This window comes from Diceros bicornis, chromosome 15, assembly GCF_020826845.1.
Source record: "Diceros bicornis minor isolate mBicDic1 chromosome 15, mDicBic1.mat.cur, whole genome shotgun sequence".
NCBI lineage: Eukaryota > Metazoa > Chordata > Mammalia > Perissodactyla > Rhinocerotidae > Diceros > Diceros bicornis.
The window spans coordinates 59,290,819-59,297,616 of NC_080754.1; positions in this window are offsets into that span (position 1 = coordinate 59,290,819).

Genomic DNA, 6,798 nt, shown 5'->3' on the forward strand with positions numbered 1-6,798 from the left:
AATAATGCTTTTTAAAAAAATAATAATAGGTAGAAGGGTTTGACAGCCATTTAAAAAATAAAAAGATGGAGATCAATATAAACTTCTAAAGATTCTGTTTCAATTTACACGCAATGGCATGTTGTGACCTGCCCGATTTTTAATAGTCCTGCTGGGAAGAATTTCTCAGGTGACTATTGTGTGGTTTGTAGATGCTTCACCAAATTCCCCTAATGCCTCCCACAAAGCTGTCATATAAATTTCAAATACAGGTCTCTAGATCAGATATTGAAGACTGGGACAGATTACCCAAAAAGGACCATGGCTTCATTTCCAGTTGCCATTGTGTTTCCATGAGCTTCTTTTCCTGTTGTTGTTTAATCTTGATGTCTGTATTTTCTTATTACTTTATTTTCGTTTCTTATTTTCACTATGGATTTGTTCTTTTTATCCCTAGTAGCAACCATGACCCAAAAATTTACATTGACAGTAATTAAAATAATACCTTTAAAACGAATGCCAAAGTCTCCACAGAAACATGTCATGACAGCAGAGCAGCTATGAATCTTCATAGCACATGGGAGTCAGAAAGAGACGTTTTGTTGAAGATGAGCGACAACTCACGCACTGGGAAATGGGCAGGGAGGGGCAGGGGTCCTCCCTCTTTCATTTCACAGATATTCATTACAGCCAAGAGTCTTACTCCAACTAGTCAAGGATAAGAGACTAAGTCGGAGAAGATTGTTGCTAAATCAAAAGCCTTAAAAGAACCAATAAATCCCTTAGCAAAGGACAGGCAAAAGTAAGTTTCTTCTGGGCAGAGATGCAGTTACATGTCAAAATCCAAAGTAAAATCATTGGATCATTCAAAATTTTGGGCCACTGTGATGATCAATTTTATGTGTCTATTTGACTGAGCCATAGGTTGCCCATAAATTTGTTCAAACATTATTATAAGTGTGTGTGTGAGGGTGTTTCTGGATGAGATTAATATTGGAATCTGCAGACTGAGTAAAGCAGATTGCTCTCCCTAATGTGGGTGGGCCTCATCCAATCAGTTGAAGACCTAAACATAACAAAAAGGGTGAATAAGAGGTAACTCCTCCTGTCTGACTGCTTGAGCTAGATGTTGGTCTTTTCCTGCCTTCAGACTTGAAAGAAAAACCAAATCTTTTTGAGCCTTGAGCCTGCCAACTTTTAGACTGGAATTTATTCCATGAGCTCTCCTGGGTCTCCAGCTTGCCAACTGCAGATCTTGGGACTTCTCAGCCTTGTAATTGAGTGAGCCAATTCCTTATAATAAATCTCCCCCCACTTCTCTTTCTCCACATGTATAATTGGTTCAGTTTCTCCAGAGAATCCTGACTAATACTACCACTTTAGACCAATCTGTATTTTAGATATTGATAGTTCTGTCATTATTGTCCTTAATTGATTAATCAATCTCTCTCTCTCATAAAATAGAAAGTTTTTATCGTTAAGCTATTTTCTACTTTCAAAATCTGACTATTCTTTTTTTTTTTTTTAATCAACTATTGCTTTAGTAAAAGTCTTTGAAAGATATGAGGGAAGTGAAGAGTTCTGTCTCTGAATACGTGATACTGAATTAAAGTATGTTTTATGTTGGTCTGGAACATTAGGGTAAACAATAGGTCTCCCTGAAAACATGGCTCATAGAAAACACAGGTGAGTAAGTCATGGTTACTCGGCACAAAAAGGGAGAAGAGAGAGAAGACAGGGAGGGAGAGAGAGGGGAAGGGACGGGTGGAGGGAAGGAGGGACAAAGGAAGGGAGGAACGAGACACTAATCATATTTCTGAAAGCCTAGTTTAAAATTATATATGTTTTAAAAATAAAACATTTTAAAAAGTAAAATAGATGTTTTGAGCATTTCTAAGGGCCAGATACTGAGCTAATTGCTTTACATGCCTGATAATCTCATTGAATTCTCAAAACAATAGTAGTGAACACTTATGGGACATTTACTCAGAGCCAGGCACTCATCTATATGCTTTTTTTTTTTTTATATATATAATTTTATTTATTTATTTATTTTTCCCCCCAAAGCCCCAGTAGATAGTTGTATGTCATAGTTGCACATCCTTGTAGTTGCTGTATGTGGGATGCGGCCTCAGCATGGCCGGAGAAGCGGTACGTCGGTGTGCGCCCCGGATCCGAACCCTGGCCACCAGTAGCGAGGCGCGTGCACTTAACCGCTAAGCCACGGGGCCGGCCCTACATGCTTTTTGTATATTAACTTAAATAATTCAATATGTTTATTATCCTTGATGGCAGATGAGAAAATTGAGGCTTTAGAGAAGTTTAAGTAAGCCATCCTCATTCACAACTTAAGTTCACAAGTTAAGTGGTCAAGTTGGGATTTAAATATGAGAGGTCTGGCTTCAACATCCATTCTCCTAACCAGCATAACACAGCCACCTTCTTTGAGAAAAATGATATATGAGAAGTCATGGAGAAATTGTTTAAAGTGAGACAACAAAGTACAGGGTAAAAAGACAGGTTTTGGTATCCAACTCTTAGAGTTGTGTCAGCTTAGAAAGAGTTACGACCTCTCTGATTCTTGGTTTACTGTCTGTAAAATGAGATAAAAGCTCCTATCTTGCAAACTTGTAGCGAGAAAATTAGATGATGTATGGAAACCTTGGTGGGAGTAGTTCAATAAATGATAGTCATTATCATCATCATTCTCTTTATCATTATTATTATTGCTCTTTTGAAGCTTGACAGAGTTCAGACGCGGCCATACAACTTTCCTGGTTTGTTTGTGTGTTTGTTTTTAACCTCACAAGTCGAATTAATTAAGAAAATAAAATTCTATGCTGATAGAGGGAAACTGAAACAAAAGAACTGATAGCAATGGAGGATATCAGGTGCATCTTTATAACAACATAACTGGGAGGGGAAACATTTTCCATTTTACAGAAAAATAGAATTACACACTTATTTTGAGAAAACAAGGATAAATTTAAGATTATGATTGGGGCTTTCCTTATATTAGGCAGAAGGAAATTGAGATTGGTTCCTTTAATTGATTAATGTATTCCAGTAATTTATCCAAGTACCTGGTTTAACCATGGTATGGTTCTGGAGAAGTTAGCTGGTTTAGCCAAAGGTGCACAGCTTGTTGGTGACTCAGCGAAGACTAGCATATGTAAGCTTCATTAACGTAGGGTGATCCCTTCAAATACCTTTAGAATTCTACTGAGTGTTATCAAGGGTTCTAATCTGAGAGATTAATAGTATTTTACGCCACCATAAAAATAAGTAGTGCTAATCTAACAAGGTTTAAAGAAATAAGCAAGAGTTAATCTGCACATTGTGAAAGCAAACCAGAAAGAATAAATAAAATTTCCCTCCAATTTCTGTTTTTGCTTTTAAATACTCACATCTATTACTGGTTTCTTTTGTTTTCCCTTCCTGATAATAAGGTCAACAAAACAGAGTAAGAGTTGATACATAAAGGAGATGTTGCTGATATAGTTGGTTGGAGCCTTATTCTTTTCTCTTGATTCAGTTGACTTTCCATTGTCTTCTTTGTCTTGTCCAAATAGATGTAGATACACACTGGACACTGTATTTAAAGGTAGTGTTTGAGGCTCTTTTAGAATAGATGCTGCAGAAAATCTTTAGTTAAACTGGTCTTACTGCTGCTCTGGGGATTTCTGTATTGTCCTCCTGGGGTCTCTTTATCACTAAGAGGAGAGACCCCTTTAAGGGCAAGAATTGTGCCTATTATGATACATCTCATATGTTTTTGTTAATGATTAATGGGACAGCCACATTAGCGCCTTAATGAAATACTGCTTTTCCAATTTTTAGAACAAACTACTGACTCTTGTTATTAATATCATCTTTATTCTAATATTAAAATTGAGCATGTTTAAGGGTTAGGGTCTTTCCACAATGAAAGACTTCAGCCTTAAGCATATGCATATCTGTTAAATTAGAATCGGTGAGTTGGAGCAATGTCACGCATGCTGTGAGAGCATAGCCCCACAGGAACTCAAAAAATATATTAAATAAAGAAGGAAGGAGGGAGGAAGGTAGGGAGAGAGGGAAGGGAGAAAGGAGGGAAAAGAGGGAGGGAGCGAGGGAGGAAGGAAGGGCAATCCTGCCTGTGCCATCCACCTTATAAGAGAGGGGCTGAGTTACTTTTAGATTCAGAGGGATCTCTCCAAAGCATTCCAAAGGTGCTCAGGCATGACGCTTGGATTTCTGAATGCTGAAGAGTCTTGGAGGAGGTGGCTGGATCACTGGAAGGAAGAGAAGGAAGCTACAGTTCCACTGACAAAATAGGAGAAACGTCAATGGACAAAGGGAAGCTTCTGAAAGATGGTATTTAGAGAAGGCAGAATGGAGAGAGGAAGAAGAGGGGAGGAGGGAGGCAGGAGGGGGAGATGGAGAATTATGTAAGGACTTTGTAAATAGAGGTTCATTTAATTCTTTAGAAGAACCCTATGAGGTCAATATTATTCCTACTTCATAGAGGAGAAAACTAAGGTATAGAGATACTAGATAATTTGTCTCAGACTACAGAGTTTGTTAGTAGAAAAGCTGGGATTTGAACCCGGGGCTATTTTGTCCCAAAGTCCATACTCTTTCCACCATGCCACCCCAGTCAGGTGTGGAGGCTTGAGAAAACTCACATTTCAGGCTGCTAATTTTGGTCCCCTAAGAGTAAGACCATCCCCAGCAGATGCATACAAGATTGGGTACCTGACAGCTGGTCATTTTAAGTGGATTCTCACATCAGGTCCTTTCTCCTTCCTGGTATTTTGGACTCCAGAGATATTCCAAACAGCCTTTCTGGGTTATAAATACAACTTTTACAAAGTGATCCCATTCCCTTTCCTGTAATATCTGTCCCCAAACCTCCCCAGTTACCTAAGGGAATATACTTTTATTACTTTTACAAGTTTTCTACTCCAGCAAGTAAGTGCTCTTTAGTTAGTCGACAGCTGCTTTACAATAATGAGGAAAGGCCTGGTTCAAAATGTTCGGTTGATACAATTATCATTACTTTATATTCTTATACTATTATAGTCTAAACAATTCTGCCTGGTTCTTCAAATCTTACGCCCCTTTCCATAAGCTGCGGTGTGTTTTAATCATTTGTTATCTCACAATTCCTAGTTTATCAGCACAAAGGGAGGATACGCTTTACTGGCAAAAAACATCATTTGAGTTTTCTTTTCTTTTTTTTTTTAAATATTTTCCTTATCTGTGGTTATATACTATCTTTCTTTCCTAATGTTACTTGTGTCTTTGTTTCTTGACTTTTTCCTGATCTTTCCATAAATAAGTTATTTCTTTTATTGATCAATTCTCCTGGGTTTTTACTTTTCTATTTCATTAATTTCTGCCTTTATCTTTATTTTGTAATTTTTTTTTTGTAATTTTGTAATTTTTTCCAAGTTTCTTGGTTTATACATTGTTTTGCAGTAAATACATTTAACTTTGTATGAGTTTGACTTTTCTATACTCTCCTTATTTTGTGTAGAATTTTGGTTTTCTTCTGTTCCAAACGAGTTTGTGGATTCCCATTTGTGCTTCTCTTTAATCTAGATTTAAAGCATCTTAAAATCTCAATTGTATATCAGTCAGGGGGAATTTTTGTTGCCAATTTTATCCTTATTGTATTTTGATGGATGACGTGGTCTGCATGATTGCTGCCTTTTAAAATGTGTCCATCTTTATTTTGTGATCTAGTTAAGTTTTGAGAATGTTCTATATTCTCCATTTGGGGGTGCAAAGATATACATAAAGTTGTATCTGTGTGTGGTTATATTACATATACGTCACTTAAGATTATTTTTAATGGTCTGGCTGCTTCTCCCAGCTGTACCAGTTTCTCCTACTCTCCATTTGGAGTAATTGCAAGGTCTCACATCCAGTTCACAAACCTTCGGCAAGGAGAATTGAGACCTGTTTCTATACTTCCACAAATGTTCAGTCACTTGTGGGGGGGGGGGGTCACGATCTAGCGAGAAAACCAGATAATAAATAATGAGACCTAAAAACTAGTGTAAATAGTATTGGCCCTATCACAAAACGGGCAGCAGTGACCCTGGACAAGTCACTTGTCAGGGTTTCTATTTCCTCATCCCTCCAATGGGGGTGGTCATACTTGCTCTGCCAACATTATAAGGTTTGTCAGAAGCCAGGAGATAAGGAATGTGAACAACATGAAGTAATAAAGATATAAAAAACAGTAGCAGTGGTTGGTAATATTTAGATACAAGAGAAGGAAAAGATAACGATGTAAAACCGCCAACACAGGCTCCAAGGTGCTCCGTTTCTATTGGTTCCCTTCCCCGGCCCCAGCCACCTTCAGCTTCCTTTGGAGACACCCTCCCTCCTGCATGGAGAAATCCCAGCCCAATAACGTGAGTCTTCCTCTTCGTAGCACCGGCAGCTTGGAACCTGCTGGAAGAGTGTTGTGAAAATGAGCGGAAACCTGCCAGAAGCTAAAATTTGCGCTTCAACACAATCAGCCCCGGCCCAGCATGTGCGGTGCCTCCTCCTTAGGCAGCGGGGGCTGACTGGCAGATATTGCCCAAATGCGCATTAATCAAAAGAGGCTTTGGCCCGGACGCCCCTGGGTCTTGGGCAGAAAGAGCCTCGGCTACGGAGACATCAGGGCTGGGAGCCTCGAGGCCCTCTGCGCTCTCAGCAAGCAGCCGCGGCGTGAAAACTAAGCGCTCTGCCCGCGGTAGAGAAGGGATCGATGGCGTTCTGGATGCGGGTTTCCAGGGAGGGTGCTGCTCGCGGTCCCGCGCCTGCTCCGGGAGGCAATCG